The sequence below is a fragment of the Marmota monax genome, unplaced genomic scaffold (assembly GCF_021218885.2).
Source record: "Marmota monax isolate L192 unplaced genomic scaffold, Marmota_monax_Labrador192_F-V1.1 WCK01_AAM20220418_F8-fsc00035, whole genome shotgun sequence".
Lineage (NCBI taxonomy): Eukaryota > Metazoa > Chordata > Mammalia > Rodentia > Sciuridae > Marmota > Marmota monax.
The window spans coordinates 14,471,744-14,494,583 of record NW_026691961.1 but is presented as its reverse complement, the minus strand read 5'-3'; positions in this window follow the sequence as shown (position 1 = coordinate 14,494,583).

Genomic DNA, 22,840 nt, shown 5'->3' with positions numbered 1-22,840 from the left:
TGCTTTGGACAGTGGCTGAAGAATCAGGAGACAGTCAGCCCTTAAAGAAACGCCCCAGGTGACTTTTGACAGTTACCATCTTCACATAACCAAAGGACTGTCACGGAGCAAAGGGAAGATTATTCCACACGGTACCTGAGACCAGTGGGTCAAGGCCACGGCTCAGGAGATGCTAGCCTGACGTGAGTCAAAACTTCACCCCCCCAACTCCACAGAGGTGAAATGCAGGGTGCCGAGTCCCCCGGCCCTGGAAGAGTCCAAGCCAAGGCTGAATTCGCATCTGGCAGGAACAGGTAGAAGCAACTCAAGCCTTGGGTAGACTAGATGACCTCCCAGACCTGCAATTGGGTGATTTTATGACAATCTCTTAATCTCACCATCTAAACCCATGAGAGTTTGACGGACAAAGGTGGAGACCTTTGTTTACAAGCCCCATCAGTAAAATCCTCATGGAACACAGCTTCTAATAAGGCAGCAAAGACCGGAATTCATGATAAGGGATGAACGTACCCATCCTTTGTTCAATAATACAATATTTTTCGTGAATAATGCATGAGCTGCTTTTCATTTCGGAAATGAGAGAGTCTATAATCCCACTGTGCGTCAAGCGAATATTTTTAAACATTTATAAGTGGAGCCAAAGACAGTGGTAAGAAGCTTAGTGACAACAGAAACATGCATAGCTTGGGACCCATCTAGGAAAGGGTGATTCTGTGAGAATCCCACACGGATCACGGGGGCCTGAAGGACCCCGGTAGCCTCCCACTCCTACAGGTGCCCAAGGTCACGAGACTCCAGGTCAAAGCACGGGCCCCACGGGGCCTTCCCCAGGGCAGGCTGAGTCCAGTCTCCAAAGACGACTGTGGGAAGGATGTGGGTGGGAAGGATGTGGGTGGCCTGGTTTGGGTCAGGGAGGCTGCCCCAAGGCTCGTGTGCTGGAGCTTTGTCCCCAGGGAAGCAGTGTTCAGAAGCGGGTCTCTGGGGAAGTGATCGGCTCACAAGGGCTCCAATGGCTCACCCATCGATGGCTCATGACCAATGGATTCTTGGGAGGTGGGGGAAACTGGAGGACGTGAGGCCAAGTGGCAGGAAGTAGAGCAGAAGGAGCACGCCCCGCAAGAGTGGACCTTGTCCCAGGCCCCTGCCCCGTCTTCTTCCTGGTCACCATGAAGCGAGCAGCTCTGCCCCACCACATACTCCCCGCCATGATGTTCTGCCTCATGGGCCCAGAAACAACAGAGCCAGCCAATCCTGGACTGAAACCTCCAAAATCATGAGCCAGAATACATCGTTCCTCCTTTAAGTTGATTTATCTCAGGTATTTTGTCATAGTCACAGACAGCTGACTGACACACTTGCATACTGGCACTCGAGTTCGACGCTCTGCTCCCAGATTGCTCTCGGCTCTCTCCCAACCCTCACCACCACCCTGGGTATGCGTGGTGGGTAAGCTCATGGGGAAGGTGGCCAAGTGCCTGTATTTGTTAGTAGGGGCACCTACATTCAGCGCTCGGCTGAAAGACTACACTGTCCAGACTCCCTGGCCCAGGTGAGGCCATGTGACCACATTTTGACCCATGAGATGTAGGAGAGGGGAGAAGGACTTCCAGGAAGGTTCTCCCAAGAGCTGACTCCACTGAGAAGTGTCCCCTCTTCTCTTTTCCTGCTGCCAGAGGACTAGAAGGATCTGATTCTGCCCACCCTTGGCGCTGGGGCGGGGGGGGGGGCAACCCAACTTTCACCCTGTGGGAGAGGGTGCTGTGGAAATGTGAGAGCCACAGCCAAGTAGGAATGAGGCAGGGCAGTTTCCTTGTCAGCCGACCCCATGCTGCTTAGAGGGAGGCTCTCCATTGTGGAGATGGGCTTGCCTTGGACCCAGGTCATCTGCAGTGACACTGCATGAATGTGTGAGAAAGGTGACCCTGCTCAAGGACCAGGGTGGATCCTGCTGCCTCAGGCGCCCGCTCCTTGAGGGATTCAGAGAGTATTTGGGATGCAGAGCCCGGTGGAGGGTGTGGATTTTCCCAGAACGTGCGTGTGGAATGCCGGTGAGAGGTCGAGAATAAAGAGCTGCTGTTTGAATCTACAAGGTGTGTGGTGGCCCGGTTATTTTGTGCCCAGCCAGACTGCGGCATGGAGAGAAGAGGGGGCTTGTTTCTAAAAGGCAGCATGAGAAACGTGCAGTCAGGAGGCAGGAAGGACCCGAGAAGGAGAGGACCATCTGTCGGCATTTATAAGTGCAGAAGTGGGGAACGGCTTTCCTGAGGGGTGGGGCACAGGCAAATAAACGCGGTGGCAAGGTGTGAAGTCACCTGCGTGCCTATGAGTGGGAGCAGAGGAGAAGGAGACCAAACGGCAGGTGAGGAACAGATGGTGGAAGGTCGCAGACACCACCCAGGGAGGCTGACACTAGTCATTGCTGGGTTTTCACCCTAGTCATACCTGTGCCCAGCTGAATCCTGATTGAACAAGGAAGACATCAGGAGCTCCTGTTTGCCCGTTGTCCCCAAGATCAATGGAGAGTGACGCACCTTACTTAAAAAAAAACTGTTAGTGAGCCCTTCATCTCCATCTCTGAGGATTATATCAGAATAGGTTGGAAACAGGGTTTAATTAAAACAAAATAGACAGACTATAGCCAACGTGAGCCCCGAGCTGCAGGCTTGGCGAATATGCATTTCCTCTCCTCCCTGTGACCGCGCTGTACAGAGCCAGGACTGGTCTGTCACCGTGTCATCACTAAGACCCAGTGGAGCCCCAGAGTAGGACCCGCACTCGGTTCTGAAGCAGATTCCTGGAGCCACATGCAGATGTCTGCTTGTGTGCGTGATCAGGCGAGCCCAGCAAGAGGAGGAGAGCCTGGGGGGTTGGCCGCAGAGAGGACTTCTCGTCACCAGGAGCCAAGAGCCACAGGAACCCAAGCTCCTGGAAACAGTAAGACACAGAGTCCCACGTCCAGCTGCGCCCAGGAAGGGGGCTGTCCAGCCTCCACCACAGGCACGTGGCAGCGCCTCGGACCCTCCCGCTGATAGTGACTGCTGCTCCCCCCCATGAGGCCTGGACTCCCCCAGGCTGTTTGGTGGCCCAGGAGGGAAGGGACGCATCACCATCCCCGGGAGATGACAGGTAAGGAGCCGATAACGTTCTCCAACAGAAAGGCCTGTCCCAGAGCTACCAAGTGTCCCCAGTCTGTGGGCTCCTGGGGATGGGATGACGCCTGTGTCCACCCAAAATCACACGTCGAAACCTAACCCCCAACCTGAGGGCGTGTGCTGGTGTGGTCTGGGGAGTGATGTGGTCAGGAGGGTGGAGCCCTCGCGGATGACACTGGCACCCTCAGATCCCTGGCCCCTTCCGCCAAGTGAAGACACAGCAAGGAGGCGCCACCTGTGAGCCAGGAAGCACCGAATCTGCCTCGATCTTAGACTTCCCGGCCGGCCTCCGGGCAGCGAGAGGCGAGGTTCTGTTATTGAAAGGCCACGCGGTCTCTGGCATTCTGTGACAGCATCCCAAGAGGACCAAGATCCCCTCCCCCAAAATTATAACGATTTTAAAAATAAGTCACCAACTGTTAAGCGACAAGGATCCTTTAGCTACTCCTGCAGGGCATTACGATCCCCAGTTAACAGAGGAGGAAAACAAGGCCTGGTGAGGTGCAAGGTCACCGTGGCAAGGTCACAGGGTGAGCAACCTGGTGTGGAAGCAGCCAGCGCGTCCCCTGAGCCATGCCACCCCCCAGAGCCAACGCTGGGAGCAAGAGGCCGTGAGGACTGGATGCCTAGAAAGGGGCCAAGTGTCTGTTCTCAGCAGAAGCTTCTTCCTTAGGTTGGTGGAGCCCCAAACCAGCCCCCAGCCCGCTCGGTGGGTTCCATCTTTCCGCAGAGAGGCCTCTTTTTCGACTTAAGTAGCATTTTAATTAACGTGATTTCTACTGCGGGAGAAGCCCGCGGCGCGCGTAGTCCAGGGATCCCAGACACAAAGAGGAGAAAAAGAAGAAAGGATCAATAAGGGATTCATGTTCACTTTTAAAAGCCAAGTCTCAATCCTCCTTTCTTGTAAAGTTTTGACTTAATTAACCCCCAGTGGATACTCGTGGAGACGGGAGCTCAGTCGCTCCTCTGCGGGGCTCTGAGGATCTGCTTCCTGTGACCATCGTCTACTCGTTGGAAATCGAGTGTGGGGTGGATGGTCCGCGATGCTCCTTCCAGCCCAGACCTTAAGGCACCCACCATCGAGGCCAGAAGGTGGCGGGCAGCTGGTCAGTGAGGTTCATACGTCCAGGCAAGGAGTGGATTCAGTCCACAAGGCACAAGCTCTGTCCTGCTCACTGCGGGGGCTTCCTGGGCAGAAGGCTGCCTCCCACAGGCCGGACTGTAGACTTCGAGTTCTGGGCTTCCTGGTAAGGAAAGGAGATCCGGACGGCCATGCTTCGTCCCTCTGAGCCCTGGCGTATTGAAGAGACATGGATTCGCGTCCCCCTAGTTGGTGGTGGGCCGTGGGAAATGGCTGAGTTGTGCAGCGACATGAGCTTTGGAAGCAGACCTCGCTGCCTCCTCAGCTTTGGGACTTGAAAAGCCACCCAGCCTCGCACAGCTCAGCGTCCTCATCTGGAAAACGTCCAGGATCTCTCTCCAGGGGCAGGTTACATTGGGATCGTGGTTTTGAAACACCTAGCAGCGCGCCTGGTGCAGAGTAGCTGCCCAGCTGTTCATAGTGGCCCCCTTTGTCTTTATTCCTAAGCCGGCTCGTCTTAGAACCCAGGCCAAAGGGCCTGTCAACCGGGCAGCACATACTGTCTCCGTGTTATCCCACGTGACGCAGGAGAGCGGATTCCGTGGGACCCACAGGGTGGAGCGAGCCGTCACGCGGCCCCAAGGTCCGCAGCCTTCGCATCCTTCACTGGAGCCATCTGCATCTCCTGGGTACATGCTCTGCTCGAGTGGGGCAGGTACGCTGGGCTGGGCTGGGCTGAATGGAGAAAAGGCCACTTGGGGCCTGCCCCCTGGGGCCCCTCCTAGAGCACCTTGGACTTGTAGCGCGTGGAGAGAAGGCGGCTGTGGAAGGCAAGGCCTCGAGCCCCTCCTGCCCCCTGAGGGCTGCGGGTGAAGGAGGAAAGCAAGGACGTTAGCACCTGCCCACCACTGCGTGACCCGGGGCAGGACACCCTACGTCCCTGAGGCTCGCGGTCACCTGCAGATGAGATGATAGTGATGCACATCTCGAACACCAAGAAATTAAGTGAATGAACATCAGAAGGCGCTGAGGACGAGCCGTGCCTGTCAGCAGGTGGGAAGGGGTGGTACTCGTCACCGTGGCTGCCACCGAGGTGGCTGAGAACATGCATGAACCAGGTGCCACTGCCCCTACTCCTGAAGTCCCTGTTCAACCCTCAGTTTCTGCTTTCGCATCCCCACCCCTTCCCGGAGCCCGGAACAACTCCCCACATAAGAGCAACCACCCAGTGCCCGCCATGCAGCAGCCTAACACCAGGCCTACCTCACCTCACTTGAATCTGCACGGCAACTCTAGGAAACCCAAGCACCATCGTTATCCCCAGGGTTCAGAGAGGTGAATTCACCCTCTCAGGAAAGCACAGCTTCCAAGTGGCTGAGCCAAGATCCAAATCCAGGCTTCCCAGCTCCTGCGCTCCGACACGCCGCCTGGGCCCTCAAGGTGGACGGTCCCATTCTGCAGGTGAGAAAGCTGAGGCCAGAGAGCTTCAAGTCACTCGGCGTCAGTCTCCAAGTCCAGCCTTCTTCCCTGCCCCCAGCCACTCCACCTACTGGCCTAGTGTACCCCTCCCCCACCCCCAGAGGCCTGGGCACTGCGTATCCTCCCTGGGGGCTCCTCAGTGTGATTCTGAGGCCTGGTGCCCTCCGTGGTCACCGTGGAGGGGTGAGATGCCCATGCTGGGGGAGCCCAGCCCCCAGCCCCTCGATTAGTGGCGACTTGGTGCCCTCCAGGAAGCGGGGCCTCCTTAGCCTTGGGAAATGGCCACCTGGGCCTCGCAGGCTGGCCGCAGACTCAACGGTGTCTATGACTGCCCATGGTCCTGCCTGCTAGAGAGATTGGCAGGACCCTAGGATCGGTTCCCCTGACAACGCAGCAGCCAATCAGCACCGGAGACACCCCGGGTGCAGCCTCGCTGTGGGTGGATGCCATCTTCCGTGGAGACTCCGACTGAGCCCCAGACTGTCTGAGACCCGGGAGGTCAAGGAAGTGTGGTTTAGAGCACTGGGGTCCCGGGAAGGGAGATCCAGGGAGCACTGCCATCCATGGGCATCTTCCTCAGCAGGTGGGTGACAGGTGGGTGACAGGTGGGTGACACATGGTGGGTCAGCGCCTCGCATCCCTGTGTTTCTGCACCCTCTCAGCCCATCCTGGGACAGTGATGTCATCCTTGTAACACAGGGGAAAACTGAGCCAGGACAGTGGAGCTGACCTTGGTGGCAACATCCTGCAACCTTGATTTTGATTAAAAGGTGCCAGAGACAGCAGGTGACAGCACACCCGGAGGATCGGACAGGAAGTTGTCAAAGGAGGAAAACTCTGAAGTCATTTGTTCCTCCATCAAGCAGTGGTTTGGGCCCCACCCAGCCACCTTGCCCCCTGCCCCCTAGCAGCTGGGTTTTCTACCCCCCGGAGTTGGGGTCCTGTGGCTCGGACCCTGGCTCAGTCCTGTAGCAGCTGTGAGCCCCCAGGCATGTTACCCAACCTCTCTGAGCCTCAATCTCCTCACCTGCAAATCGGCCATCCTGGTGAAATGTGCCGAGGGAGTGCGAGGATTCGGACACTTCACGCAACCTCTGAGCCCAGGGCTAGCACATCCTACGGAGGGGTGCTCTGAATCTTATCACCCTCCTCTCTGGCTCTCCCAGAATCCTGCAAGGAGGCAGAGGAGCACATACTGTAGATGAGACCGAGGCTCCCTGGATGAGGCTTGGCACCCGGGTCTGACTCAGAACCTCAGATGGTAGTGGAGGCACCACTGGTCCTCAGGGGCGCAGACGCTGTCGACGGCTGCAGAAGTGTGGGTGCAGCTAAAGAGGTTCTGCGAGGACTTGGCCTTCCACTCACTGCTGTCATCCCAGCTGGCATGGGTGGATGGCCTCCAAGGTCCCTGGAGAGACAGGCCGCCGCCCTGGGCCAGGCTCATACAGGGTTGGGACAGTCGTGCAGGGGCACACCAGGGACCGGGTGGAAGGAGCATCTGATTGTGCCAGAGCTGAGCCAGCCACTTTACACTCTTCACCTTGCCACCCCTCCTGGCCCACCCTGTGACGGTGACATTCACCCGTCTGACAGTCTGGCAAACTGAGTTGATTTGTTTATGATCACACATCTGTGAAAGAGCAGGGCCCAGATTCCAGTCCAGCCTGCCTGGGGCCCGCCTTACCCTCCTCTCCCCCCTACCCCAGAGGTGTTCGTGAGCTAGAATTCAGGTCGTCCAATTCGAGGGACCTCTGGGTACTTCCAGGGCTCGTGGTCAACTGCACAGATCATGAATGTCCTCGTTTGTGTCTCCCTTATACAACCGCTCAACAGCACACCATCTGTCCCTTTCCAAACTGCACTCAGGCTTAATAGAACCAAGCTACTCGGAACAGGGGCCAGAGCAGGACCCAGCAGCGGAGTGTCCCCCAGGTATTCGCTGGACAAAGTGTGCGTCTCAGGCCCCACTCCAGACCTCCTCCGCCAGAATCTGCACCTCAACAAGACACGCGCCCCCCCATGATTCATGTGCACATTAGAGTTGCAGACACACGACCTCAGATGCTCTGATGGAACCAGAGCTATTAAGCGGCTTGTCTAAAGACACACAGAGAAAGAGTGAGCGCGGCCCCGGGTCTGGGCGTGGAGCCCCGGCTGCCTCCAGGGTCCACTGCATTGAGGAGCTAGCTCCCAGCTTGGGCCCCAGCCCCTGCTCACTTCGTCCAAGTGGAGAGCAGGTAAATGGTGGGGAATGACTCGTCCCACGATCCACAAAGGAAATAAAACAGAAGGTGGCCCTCAGCAGCTCACCGTGGCCCAAACTCTCCCGCGAGGCAGGCCGGGGCTTGCTAATTAAACCCAGCTCCCACATCTCAGGGTCTAACTGTCTGTTACGCATTTGTGCTACCAGGGCACCATGGAGATGCCACGTCAGCACCTCTCCAGAAACAGCCACCACCCCGCACTTCACCTGGGACCGTTTCCATGCTGAGCCGCGTGTAAGTGGTTCTCCACTGAGTTCGGTTAGGCTGCTTTTTCCCTCCTTTCATTCTCCGTTTGCAAAAGGAAAAGAAGTCGTCGGGGAAATGTTAAGTGGAGCGAGAAGTCATCTGAGGAATTTCGCATTTCACTGATGTTTGGAAATCGGGCCCTGGGTTTTCAGGGTGCATGAGGCTGACGGGGCAGGGGGTCGCGTACTCCATGGCGCAGCTTAAACCAAATTAAGGAAAGGAACCGGCCTCTCAGGGAGCCCGCCAGCCATGAGCCCTGCTTGGCTTCCACGCACGAGCTCTTCGATCCTCTCAGCAGCGAGCCCTCTTCTCAGATGAGGAAACTGAGGGGAAGGCAACTTTTCCCAAGGTCATGCGGTGGGCCCAAGCCACACCACACCCCCAGGGCGCTTTGGTCACTTACCGATTTTTGGCACAATGCATTGTTACGTGTGAGCTCTGCTCGGATCAGAGCAAAAAGAGCCAGCCTTTACCCCTGGCCCAGCTGCACTGTGGACACCAAGCATCCCTGAGCCCCAGACTCTAAAGAACCTTTGCATAAACCCAGGGATAGCAAACCCCTACACAGGTACCCCCTTCTCCTGTGCTGCGGACCCGAATTGAGTCACGTTCCCTCTGTTCCCAGATTCGGGATCTCTCTCAACACCACACTATGGGAAGCCACAGACGGACAGAGCGAGTTAGAGGGAGAGGCTTTAGGGGATGCACGAGAGCCCACTCACAACCGCTCACGCGGGCGCCCACGTGCGTCTTCCCGAGTCTGTGTCCAGAGATGTGACGCTGGCAGCTTGGCACTGACCTTGGAGCTCACCCTCCTGGGGGCCTTGGAACCTTTTCACCCAGGGTTCAGAAGGTGGTTTAGAGTTGGAATTTTTTGCTCAAAGTTTAGCAGCCAATCCTACAAAAGGTGGCTACTAAGCATCCCTTCTGTACCATCTCTGTGTCCACAAATACTTAAGAACAGCTAGTAACAGATGATGAAATGCACTCTGAGACTCCGAATCGAGCAGGTGTGTGTGACAGAGTGGCAATAGGGAAGGGCGCAAAGAGCCTAAAAATAATAACCACAGCGAAAGACAGAGGATGTAGAGCAAGCACTTGCACTCACTATTATCTCATTTAATCCTCACAAGAACACCGTGAGAGAAATACCATCGTGATCATTTCACTTTGCTACACAGAGAAGGCAGGCAGCCTTCTCCAGAACACACAGCATGTAAGAGGCAGAAGATGACACAAATCTAGGCACCTGGATTCAGGGTCCACCCTGTAACTGCTTCACTGAGGAGGATCTGCCTGGACTGGGTTTGGAGGGATGAGTAAGAGTTTGTCGGACTGAGAAAGGGAACACAGAGGAACTTCTGAGCTCGGAGGCAGAAAAGTGCCTGTCTGCTTGGGGCTCCTTCTGGTAGTCTGGACAGAGGGACGGACTGTGGTAAAGGCGATGCCAGCCCATGGGGAGCTCATTCCTTGCCACTGTTGTTTGATGTCAGGGAATATTCCCGATGAGCCCCGAGGCTGGCAGCAGGGCAGAGGGTGTGCAAGGCTCCTCTGCCGGTTGGGGACTTGAACTCCATCCCTCGGACGGCAGCTTTCACAGCACCCTGAGTCACAGCGGGGACAGACAAGCAGGCAGAGCGCCAGCAGCCCCACTTGCAGTGGGCTGGCAGGTTGTCTGTTGAAAAGCCCTGTCGTGTCGCTTCTCCTCCATAATTTATTTGCTTTGCTGCCATCTAAATACGACGCTTTTAATCTCAACCACCGAGCAAAACTGAAACACAGGAAGATGCAGCCTCTTTCCCCTTGACCAGGGACCCAACCTCAGCGGTTCAACCTCACGTTCTGCACATTTAGAATCGGACCGTCCTCTGTTGCGGGGATGGTCCTGAGTGTCGCAGGATGGTTTTGGCAGTATCCCTGGTCAGTAGCAAATTCTTCCCCCGTCCGGTCTTGACCCCAAAATTGTCTCTAAACACCGCCAATGTTCCCTGGGGACCAGATCACCTCGGCGGGAAACCTTTCACCTGGTCTCAGTTCCATTGTGCCCTGCTCTACGGGGCCCACTTGAGAAGCCCCCCGTGTCCTGATGAGAGTCCTCGGGTGGGAGGTGTCACAGGCAGGAATGACAAGCTACTTCTGCTGACCACATTCTTCCCAGGAGTAAACAGAAGCTCAGAGAAACAAGCCGAGTCTCCCCCAGGTTTCTGGCCACAAGAGCGTGGGCAGCCTCTGCCCAAATCTAAGCCCACCTCCCCCCGCAGCGCCGTGGCTGACCCCCACTCCTCCTGGGCAGCAAGGGCCGCGGCCTGCCCTCCATTAGTCCACGCATTCCAGCCTGTTTTGGGGGGGTATCAGGATTGAACTCAGGGGCATCGACCACTGAGCCAGTCCCAGCCCTATTCTGTATTTTATTTAGAGAGAGGGTCTCACCGAGTGGCTTAGCACCTTGCCCTTGCTGAGGCTGGCTTTGAACTTGGGATCCTCCTGCCTCAGCCTCCAGAGCCGCTGGGATTCCAGGTGTGCGCCAACACACCCAGCCTCCAGCCTGTATTGCGAGCCCCACACCTGAAAGTCCTGGCTGAATCAGAACTGCAGACATTTTCACCCCAAAGAGCCCCCACACAGCCTGACAGAAGCCCAGCAGTGTCCTGTGGATGAGCTCTTCCTGTCCAGGACCACATGGCAAAGATTCGAGCGTCTCTGTCCCAGTTGCTGGACTCTGTGGTTGTAGCACTAAAGCAAACCTAGACAATATGTAAGAGAATGAGTAGGGCGCGTTCCAATAAAACTTTATTTGCACAAACAGCCAGACAGACCAGGCACCGTGGCTCAACAGTCCCTGCCCTAAATCATGAATGTAAATTGACGTGCCCTCCAGGTGCTCCCATGGTGCTGGGGACATGGTAGAACAGAATCCTACCTCTGTTAGCTCCTGGTAGCCCCAGACGCCCCTGGACTGTGGGGGAAGCGAGGGCGAGTCATGTTGAGTGAGGGCCCACCCTGGCCCACTCTGCCTTCATCTTGACTGACTTACATCGCCTAAGATCCTATTCCCAAATACAGCCACACTCACAGGAACCAAGGGTCAGGCCTCAACATAGCTTTGAGGGAGGGATGAAGCTGACCTGTAACAACCCTTTATCTAATTCATTTTGACAGAATCAGGCATTGAGTCTCGGAGAGGTTTAGTAACTTGTGCGAGGCACACAGCTAGAACACAGCAACCAACATGAAAGGCCCAAGACCTGGACCCCTCACCCACCCTGCAAAAGTCTATGAACCCCCTCCTGGAGTCAGAGGCGCCCGGGACGGATGGCTCAGAAGCACAGCTTCCAGGGGCTCGTTTTTGTTTTCCTGTGTTTCTTAAGAGTTTCCCTGCAGGAAAACAGCACAGCCCTGAAGAAAATGAGCAGGCACAGATGCGCCCCAGTGAAGCGCACGGTCCAGCCAGCTGGGCCACCAAGCTGTCCAAGGAGGCAGGCAGGCAGGCAGGCAGGGTATTGACAAACCTCCCCTGCTCCGCCAAGGTTCCCAGGGCCCACATTCTAGCACCTACAGGATTCAGTCAGGAATCCCGAGATGCATAAATCTGGGCCTTCTTTTTGCTCCATAAAATCAACAGAACATTTAATTGCAGGCCCGTTGCCTTAAATGTTGATGGTCTGGTCCCATGGGCTCCTGATGACAGCTGTTCCAGTGATGGCTCTGAGCAAGACGCTGTCGTCCCAGGTGGCCCCAGCGAGAGGGCTGTAACTTTCTTCTGTGACACCCCCACCTCCTTCCCCACCCTGCTCACTTGGCTCCTCAACCCACTCTCCTGCCTACAGGGAAGGAGTCCACAGGCCCATCCTGCAGGAGCCAGTTCATGAGACAGATGTTGTGTGCCCCTGGGGCTTCAGTCTGCCCATCTCCGGGAGGGCAAGGGGCAGCACCTTCTCAGGGTGGGATGAGATGGCTCTGCCAGGTCTGCACGTGGCACCCAGCATCCAATCAACCTTCTCTCAACGCAGTTCCCTTCCCCAACTGAACCACCGCCAAGGTATGGGCTCCCAATGACAAGAGGCTGACCGCTGGGATCAGCCCCCACCCTGCAGGGCACCCTGACCCGCCCCCATCCAAGCACCTCTGCCTCCCACCCAGATAACCACCCTGTGGTTAGTGGCAGGAGTAGCACCAGGGTTGGGCAAGGTGGCCGGGCCCTGCAGCACCCACAGGCCTTTCTAGAGACCCGGGGCAGACAGTCCAGCATGAGCAGTGGCTCCCAAAGTCATGGCGCCAGGACTGTCTCCCCGCCTGTTTACAGTCCCATCCAGGCGGATCCTGGCTAAGGCCTCCTCACCTGTACCCGAGCTCCAGCTCTGCTCCCCGCACGCTGTAGGGCCACAGGCAGGTCACCTGGCGTCTCTGAGCCCTGGTCTGCAAAGACCAGTGCATGCTGCAGCTGTGCCCTCACAGAAGCCGCTGAGTGGCTAATAGGGGTTAAAATTTTCCTTTTGGATTTGAGTGAAGTAAGTCCTGTGCCTAAGTCCCACTGCAAGGGCCCCGTGGCTGTGTGTGGAGCACCCTCATCATTGCACGTCCTGTCGGGCAGCAAGGGCGGAGGGCTCTGGTGAGGACTGGAATGGACTGATGTGCGTGTGCTCAGCACCGCCCCCTGGGGGACAGGAGGTGCTCCCTGCGCGCAGCTGCCCTATGGCCTCACCCTCTGCAAGATGGGCAGCCTGCCCGCCTCTAGCAGATGAGGAAGCCCACCCCAAGAGCAGAAATAACTTGTTCAAACTCTCATCGCCAGGAACTAGAACAGACCCCCGCCATCTGTATATCTCCAAAAATGGGGTGTGTTTCCCACAGGGCCTCGTCCCCTGCAATGCCGACGGAGGCTGGTGATGGGGCCAGAGCGGTGCCACGCCCAAGGAAAGCCACCAGGGTGTCATCAGAACCAAGAGAGTGCTCCACTCCGTCTCAGGGACCAGAGGGAGTAGGGGCACTCGTAGGACCTTAAGGAGGTCCCACCACCTCTCCAAGCCTCAGTTTCCTCCTCTGTAAAGGACATGGCTTCAAGATAAAGTGACCAACATTTTCCAGCAGAGCAGGTACTCAACAAATTTTGCTTTCAGTCTGAATAATGACCGGCCTTTGGTTGAGTCCTACCCGGGCACCCCATCTCCTTTTTTGACTCTGTATAAGAATCGGTGACCTGTTGGGTCCACGGTCTTTCAGGAAGCAGCCCAGCTCACGCCTCTTGAGAGGCCACAATAGCTGAAGCGTGGCCCTTTAATTTGTTAATCTTTTCGGATCAGGGTTCCAGAGCTTTGCAACAATGGGAAACCATCCGAGCTCTACAGAGAAACGATCAATCCCTTGATTAAAATCTGACAGCTTAATTAATTAGTACTTAATAGTGCAACCTTAATTATACTCTACATCGTTATTTGATAATATTCACAGATTTCCCACGTGGCTGTACACACATGTCTTTTATCAACTGATTACAAATGCCCAAACTTGACCTCCATACTCGGGGAAAGGTCGCCAACATCAGGAACATGAAAGACTTCATTAACACTGAGGCCGTCCTCACCAAGACCTACTCGTAGGCAAGAGTTTTCTGATTTAAAAAAAAAAAAGGAATTTTCTGTTTAAAGGTTCTTTGAGATCCACAGGAGAAGTGGTGATTCATGCTCTAAGTTTGCTACAGAATTTATTCATTCCCTTCAAACCTTGGTATTTGGGAAAGTCTTATAAAGTATTAAATAATATAATTAGGTTTACTTTGACTCAAAAAAAGATACAGGATTTTTTTTTTAACCCAGAGAATGGGCTGATTTCAAAAGTGGGTGAGAGTCACCGAAATCCTTCAGGTTCAAGGGGAGTGTTTAGGGCCCCAGGTGAGCAGAGACAATGGCAGTCTTGAAGCCAAAAGTCTGGGGCCTGAATCTCTGCACTGCTGAGCTCTGAGACACTCAAAGAGCTCTGAGAGCTCTTTGCCTCTTTGATCCTCAGTTGCTACACGGAGGAGCTGATAATCCCAGACCTCGGACGATGGTGGAGACGGTGCCAGACCCACGCCAGGCACTCTGTGATACAGGTTAGACCGTGAGCAGAGCTGTGCTTTGTCACCCGCTCATGGAGACCACTGCGCTGGTGAAGGGGGTCACTCCTCTGCCTTTGGAAGTTCTGCAAGTGAGCTGGCAGAGGCCTGTCGGCATGGGTGACAGGGTGACATCCTGCCTCAGAAACCAATTCCTTACTGGATGTGTCTTTCAGGCTTTGTGGGGAGAGGCACAAAACCTTCCGAAGGTTGCCAGAATTTGAGTTGTGATCTGACCTAAGGGGAAGCCCTACACAATGAATCGAGGTACCTGGCTCCTAGTCATGGCTCTGCGTTGGGTGACATTGAGTTCTCTCCGGGACTCAATCTTCTGACCCATAAAGGACACTCGTCAATTTCCCAGAGCCCTGCTGCTGCTCTAGAACCACCTGTGGCATTTGTTAAAATTGAGACGCGATGACAGTGTCGCTCCCCGCACACCCACTTCCCCCAGGTAATGACTATATTTATAGAGAGATTTTTTTTTTTTCATATACTGATTTTTTTTCTGGGCTTCAACTCCAAAGACGTGGCACAGATTCAGTGGGTGTGAAGGTTTTTCTAAGTATCTACTTTTTTAAATTCCCAAGGAATTCTGACAGACAGCCAGCCAGGCTGGAGGACAAACAGGATTGCTGATTTTTAGTGGCCCCATCCAACTGGAAAATTTGGTAGCTTCTTGGCTCCCTTGGCACACCAGCGACACCTGGTGGCTTGGAGGAGTAACTGCAATGGCTCCCCAACACGGGATTTCAAATCCTGCAGAGATCTCTAGTTACGGGGACTGAATGTAGAATGTGGTCCTCTGTTCCAGCTTCCCGGGTGAACCCAGCATCTCAGTGCCCAGGGCCATCTTCCAAACTGCCTGACAGTTGCTCTCATTGGTCCATCCAGAGCCCCCACAAGACTTCACCATGTCTGGAGTCACACCCGCACAGGTGACTACTCAGACACCTGGACGGTGCCTAGGACAGGAGCCACGTGACTTCTCCCTCCTTTCCCTCACCTTACAGAATCTGCCAACTGAGACAGGAGACGAGCAGACTGAAGGAAGCATAGAACTGTTTACCAACAACCTCCTGCTCCCTGGCCCTGGGACCAACAGCTCTGACCCCCATTGCCCATCCCTGGTACTATCAATACTAGCCATGCTAGTGCCTGGAATTACAGAAAGTCTTCCCAACTCCACGGTCATTTCCAGAAAGCAGATTGCTCCACATCCATGCAGGATTATTTTTTCCTCCTTGATATTATTTCCCACTAATTTTGAAAAACATTTTTACTGGACTTTTTCCATTATTTTCCCAGCATGGACCTAATAGCGACCAAGAAGTACTTTAAAAATCCCATTAACTTTATCTAATGCAAATTCTCACAATATCACATTTGCCAAAGGTCTTTTTTATTCTGGGGCTAACACTGGGGAGCTTTTAGATGTTCTTTGGGGCATGTACAGAAGGACCGAGGAAATCTTTCATTTCTACATCCTTGGAGAGCGCGGCATGCTTGGCTTAGTAAGGAGCTGCTCATGCCTAATTTGTTTCACTGGGTGGATATTGATTTGACTCCTGTTGTATATCATAAACGCACACCAATCTCCGGCAACGTGGGCACTGAGGAGTTTGTTTAATATTCAACTTTCAGCAACTTGAATATTCACACATTTTTTTCCTGCACCTGTTGTTCTCCCAGGTGTTTAAGAATACTGCATACATACAAGTAATTTCTGTGGCTGTTAAACCATGCAGGGCCACCTCCTTGTGCTCTGTAGGGTGGTTTAAAAGTCCCATAGAGGCCAAGCTGGGACCTGCTGAAAGAGGGGATGGTCATTTGGAATTCAGGAAGTCATCCATCGCTCTGGCCAGGAGCAGGCCTGCCTAGGTCTGTTTCCTGCATATCTGTGCTTCTGTGTTTTTGCACGGTCAAGCCCACATCTAGCCTCCCTTTCTCTTTCTCAGCATTCCACATATTCACCAGGCCAGCATCTAGGCCGCACGTTCGGGTGGACACATAGTGTTCAGGATAGGATCTCTAGTGCCCAGAGATTTGAAGTTCCTGGATCTGAAAGGGAGCTTTTGAAAGACCATCATCAGGAGCACTTTGTTTCAAGAATCCAAAAACCCATAAAAAGGAAAGAATTCTCAAGGACGAGCGTGACCGATTGGGAGTGGAAAACGTTCGACTACGTGCTTCTCCCTCTGCCTATGGTGACAGCTGAGCTGCCAGGTGCTGGGAGAGATTTAGGAAAGCTGCCCCCATCGCCAGGAGGCATCGTCTATCCCCCTGATGTGCTGGGAGGAAGTAAGAGGCCCGTTTGGGCCCTAAGATTCTGCAAGCCAGATGTGACTCCTGCTTTGTTACATCACCCAGGGACCCCAAGGAGGCCTCGACCACTGTGGTGGGACCGTGGACTCCCAGTGCCAGCAGCAGCCTGCAGGCCTGTGTGCGTTTCCAAAGTGGAGGAGAGCAGATGTTGAAGGTACACAGCTGTGCCAGCAGGAAGCCAGCGGTGAGCCAGGTGTGGGAGCGGGAGCCGCAGAGGCCTGGGTAGCTCCTTTTCTGACCAGGACTGAAGATGAGAGGATCTGGGATGCTGAGCCAGCACTGTCCAATGACACTCTGACTGCGCCTGTCCAACGAGAAGGTTCGGGTAGAGTGACCAGCCACCCTCTTTGCCTGGGCAGAATGACATCTTAGGCTGCAGGGGTTTCTGATTTAAAATAAGGAAAGACTCTCCTTTTAAAAATGGGATGAGTTGCTCCCCCTCCCTGGGGCAGCACACACTTCAAAGCCAGCCAGACCTGGGTTTGGATCTCCCTGCGCAAGCAAAATGACCTTGGGCTGTCTCTGCCACCCCCCCCCATCTGTGACACGGGAACCACCACAGTGCCAACTTTACAGGCATTTAATCACGCAAGCAAAGTGTGCAGCTAGGTGCCTGGCATGGGGGGCACTCCGTATGGCCAGAGGCTCCCCTGTCTGGAAAAAAGGTATTACCAGGTTGTGTCCCCAATGGTCCCCAAGACAGGAAGGAAGGACAAGGCTGGCTGGGGCTGCAGCGGGAAAATGAGAGATGGAGAAACCAAGAGACCAGCCCGACACTGTGGCTGGGTGACTGGGGAGGCTCAGACTGGAGGATCCCAAGCTCAAGGCCATCCTGGGCAAGACCCTGCCTCCAATACAAACAAAAAGGGATGGGGATGCAGCTCAGGGGCAGAGTGCTCCTGGGTTCAATACCAGCTCAGCCAAGGGGCCGGGGGGGGGGGGGGGGGGAGGAAAGGGAGGGAGGAACCCAAAGCCAGGAACCTCTGACCAGGACCAATGGGAAGGTCAGGAAGTGAGCCTGAGAGGGGAGGGGCTGCGGATGGGGGGGGGGAAGGTTCTAGAGGAAACCGTCATGCTCCGCCATGCTCTGTGTGAGGTCCTCAGGGGTTCAGCAGAGTGGGGGCCCCTCTTGAATGAAGGAGGAAGAAAACTGGGAGCCTGGGTGGAAATGGCTTGCACCCTGGTGAGGCCGCCCAGTACCCTGGCCCTTCCCACCCCACCCTTTGACCTCTCTGGGGACGTCCCCCAGGGCCTGATCAAGACTCCCAAGGAACCAACAGGGTCTTTGGCCAACAGAAGACAAAATCCATCTGGAAAGAGGGAAGGAGCCTGAGAAAGAGCTGGGAGCAGGGGACACAGGGGACCCAAGTGGGACAGAAGCAAACACTATTGAGGTATAAGGATGTGCAGTCTCCTTCCTCTCTCCTTCTCAGTCCCTTTTGACCTTTTAAAGAGAATGGATTCTTCCTTCCTGCACCAGTTCTTGGGTCCCCGTTGCCTGTGCTGAGAGAAGAAAATAAAAAGAAATCTGAAGACAGAAAAGCTACGTTGATCTACATAACAAAGAAACAAGGTAGGAGTCGTACCAAGTGTAAAAAAAATACACAATACAAATTTTAAACTGAAAAAAAGAGTAAAGAAGTAGGAAGGAGATGGGAGATTTGTTTGGGCCGAGTGCCGGGGTTGGAGAAAGTGAGAGGAGGAGGAGGAGTTGCCGTTTCCCAGAAACCAGCAGAGGTTCAGGCAGGGATTCAGGGTGACAAGGATGAGCTAACGGAGATTTTCAAGGCGACTGAGAGACGTGGCCAAGGTTCTCATTTTTCCCCATTGAATTCCTTCCAGCATGGAATTTCTTTTAATTAATCGTGGACACCCAGGTTAGCCTCCTGGGTCCAGGCAGCCCCACACCCGGGAAGCCTACTGAGCAGGGCACCTTCCCCGATTCCCCACTGTGGTCTTCCGGCTTCCACCTCCTTTCTGGAACAAATCTGCAGTTCCTCCAAGAGGAGGAGTCTGCTTCCCACCATTTGTTCCTGGAATGACCTTATAACCCGACTCGGGACCAGAATTCGGTGGAACCGAGGGTTCCAGTTCCAAGCTGAGCCTTCGGGGCTCAGCAGGCTTCCACTAATCCCTGGGGCCCTTTTGCCTCCACCATCAGAACAAGACTGGGCCAGCCTTCTGGGACCGAGAGACCATGGAGAAGAAAACCAAGTGACCTCGGCGGACAGCAAGCCAATCCCCAGAAACAAAGCCACCACCTGTCCCTCCTGACCTTCAGCTGACCACAGACACCCAAAGAGCCCTGCAGGAGCAGAACCATAGGGCAGAACACACAAAATTCTGAGCAAAAATAAATGCTTGTAGATTTTAAGCAACTACATTTTGATTTCATTATGCAGCAATATCTACCTGATACACTAAGTAATCAGTGCTCTCCACGAATTGTTTTTATTCTGTAACAGAGAATTGATAGTGACATAAAGGAAGCCTAAGGACCTGCCCAAGGTCACTTGTCTGACGAGTCCCAGAGCCCAATTTGTAAATAGCTCCCTTTAATCCAAAACCCATCTTTCTATGTGCCACATGTCATGCTGGGTAAGACGGTGCCAAATTCACCCACATCCAAGGTCGTCTCTGTATTGCAGGAGAGCTAATGGGACAGGTCTGGACACCATACTGAAGCCAGGCGCCTCCATGTCCGGGCCAACAAAACAGGATGGCAGTCCAATAGGAAATGAGCAACACAGGAGGGCTGGGCTAGAATATTAAACCTCATAAAAGACACTCCGGTGCGAGAACAATGAGAGATGTGGGAATGCACAGAGCTGGAGGTGCCAAGGCGAGATTTATGGGAGATAAACAAAACCCATTTGATCAAATGGGAAATGAAATTGCAGAGCAGTTCCAGGAGAGGTAAATAGACGCTCTCCGAAACCTGTTCCACATCTTGGCAGGAAGTCAGAGGTGTGTGCATACACACTGCCTCATTGTTGCAAGTCATTACACACACACACACACCCCAGATATGGCACACACAGAGAGACCCACCTACATACACTACAGACAGCACATGCATGCACCCATACGTACACACACGTGTGCACACACACCTACTGAGGCATAAACGGCTGCAAAGTGTTCAACACCCAGTCACACAAAAATGCAGAGACATATAAATATATGCCAAGAGACAGCCAAACTCTCCTTGCAGAGCTCAGGGGCTCACAACACAGGCAGACACGTTTGCTGTGGGGGCTCGCACACTAACCTTCATCCATCCAGAGGCACGGGGGTGGGCCTCCTCTTACTGGGTGAGTCTCACCCCCCAGGACTTGTCCTCAGAGTTGGAACTCCATACCGACACCTTCAGGGTTCCACTTGATCCTTTGGACCCCAGCAGGAAAGCACCAGCCCTCCCTGGCTCTCAGCACTGACTCATGAAATCACCATGGGTGCTCCTTTTGAGAAACCGTACCTGTGCCCGCTCCTTGGGCAGAAGTGGGAGCAAGAATGTTCGCTTAGACGTCACAGAGACCAGGGTCCACATCCCGCCTCTGCTGCTCCCTAGCCGTGCGAACCCAGGCCAAGCATGGGAATACGGGGAAGGAAGCAGGAGTGGTTCCTACAGAACAGGATTCTGGAAGGATCCCGGGCGGCCCTGTGTAAGAGCAGGTGCAGTACCTGCAACTTAGTGAGCAGTTGCTGGCAGGAGAGAAGTGGGTTCCAAGGTCACGTGCTTCCTCCACTTACATCTTGAGATGTCCTTTTTATTTTTTTCTTCCTTTTTCTTCTTCCTTCCCCCCACGCCCCCATAATATAAACACAGGCTCCTTTGCATTGACCTTCCATAACTTGATACACATCATATTTCATCCAAAATGATCATTTTCTTTTCCATCCCCTATATGAATGCCTCTGGGATGACAAGGGCTAGTTTCTTCTGTCCTTGGCACCATCGTTTCTGGGACACCATATATCTGGTTATGATCTTTAAAACCATTCAGCACATCGATTTTAATAAACTCAAATTCTCTTTATTGCACCGTTTCAAGACTCCAAGCCTCCTGAGAAAGGGGGATTAAAAACTCAAAGCCCAGAGTCGGAACAAAACCTTGCCCTTAAGGAGCCCAGATTTCAAAGTCTACCCTGAAGGAGTAGTTTTGAACTTTCACTCTAAAGTTCATTCATTGCACACCACAAACCCTCCTGATCACAGCTCTGTGCCCAACACAGGGCCGGGCACCCAGCCGCAGAGAGAGTCCAGTGCAAAAGCAATTTACTCAAATAATCATAATCCAATGTGGGGGCCAAGGACAGGGTACTTATTTTTGTCTTTGACACATGATGATTGTTCCCATCTATGTGAAAGGATAGAAAAAAACTGAAGTTAAAATGTAAAAGACCAGGCATTATAAAGCTTCTAAGCTGCAAAGCCTGAGTTAGAATGTAAAGGACCAGGTATTGTAAAGTTTCTAAGCTACACTCAAAGCCTGACATTCCTGTGGCAGTTAAGACAATTCCCGCAACCGCCCATTAGGTGTGTGTCGGAATTCCCCCCCTTGACTACCTAGTTGCTTAACAACCCGGACCCCGAGCAGCTCAGCACATACGGGGCCTAAACCAATCAGTTTGAATGTATACCCCGCCTTAGGACTAACCTATCACCCCCGCCCGACCTGTTCCCGCCAATGAATGTACTAATCATGTTCAAGAGTTGTTTGATTTTCCCGCGGTATATGGTGATTTGTTGAAGGGGACTGTGATGTATGTAAAGTCCCTGCCCTCCCTAAAAAATGTATATAAAACCTGCTCAAGTTGTTCTCGGGGCTCTTGGCCACTCTCCCTTCTTGAGTGAGCACAGAGCCCCAGCGCGCTGGATCCTCAATAAACCCCCTTTTGCGGTTGCATGAGTCAGTCTCTTGGTGGTCTCTTCCTCCGTCGTTCGCCGGTCCCTTACATATGGAGTGCAGGATGATGAGTCAACAGAGGTATTCAACATATAAAAACGAGCGGGTGAGGGTAACTGGCATACCCATCATCATAGATATTATTTTAATGTTAATTTTTTGAGGGTACAAGACCACACAGAGGAGGAATACCTGGTTCTGCAGCACAGAGGTCAAGGGAGTGTAGCAATGTGTTCTTTCGGCTTTCCCAACATCCCTTCCTCTCTTCATTTTTAACAGAATTCCAGTTTCCTGTGCAGAATTCTCCCTCCTGTCCTAGGTGATCTTTGGGGGCTGTCCACTGCCGCAGTCCGGCTGCAACAAACTAACTGGGGGGTGGGGGGGTGACGAGCAACTTGTGTAGGTTGATACAGCAGGAGTGGGAGCCGTTTATTGTAGGACAGGAGGGGTATATATACATTCCACACAGCTTATCTTAATTAACATAAACTAGATACAGCAGTCAACCAATAAGAAATCTCCACACTTAATGGCTCGCTGGCTTTACTTCACAAACCACTCCCTCTGGGAAAATGCCAGGTGCCATCCTGACTTGTTTATAGACTAACAGTCCACCAAGGGGCATTACCCAGGAGCGGGCACATGGCCGAGCTCCAGCTCATCAGCCTCTCGCACCTGGAGGAATGAAACCAAGAACTTCATCAAAGTGACACAGATCAATCAGGAGTAGGCAGCTGGGGCCAAACCTGGTGGCACATGACAATAACTCCAGGTACGGTGGAGGCTGAGGCAGGAGGATCGGGAGTTTGAGGTCAGCCTGAGCAAATCAGGAAGACACTCTGGTGAGGAAGGCACTCATCTCTCAATCCTTTCCTTGATTCCGTAGAATGTCCCTGGCTTCCACCTTTCCATATTTCCCGCCCCGTACTGTTTAATCAGCTTGTCTGCTGCTGTGACTAAAGGACCAACCAGAACAAATGAAGAGTTTATTTAGGACTCGTGGATTCAGAGATCTCAGTCCAGGGAGAGCAGGCTCCACTCCTTGGGGCTCAAGGTGAGGCAGAACATCTTGGCGGAAGAGTGCGGCACAGGGAAGCAGCTCACACGATGATCAGGAAGCAGGGAAAGGTCTCCACTTGCCACATACAAATATATTCCCCACAGCCATGACCTCGAGGCCCCAGCTCCCCAGCCACATCCCCCGGCCTCCAGGTACCACTCAGCCAACCCCACCGGGGATTAATTCGCCGATTAGTTTAAGGCTCTCACAACCCAACCTTCTCCCCTCTGAA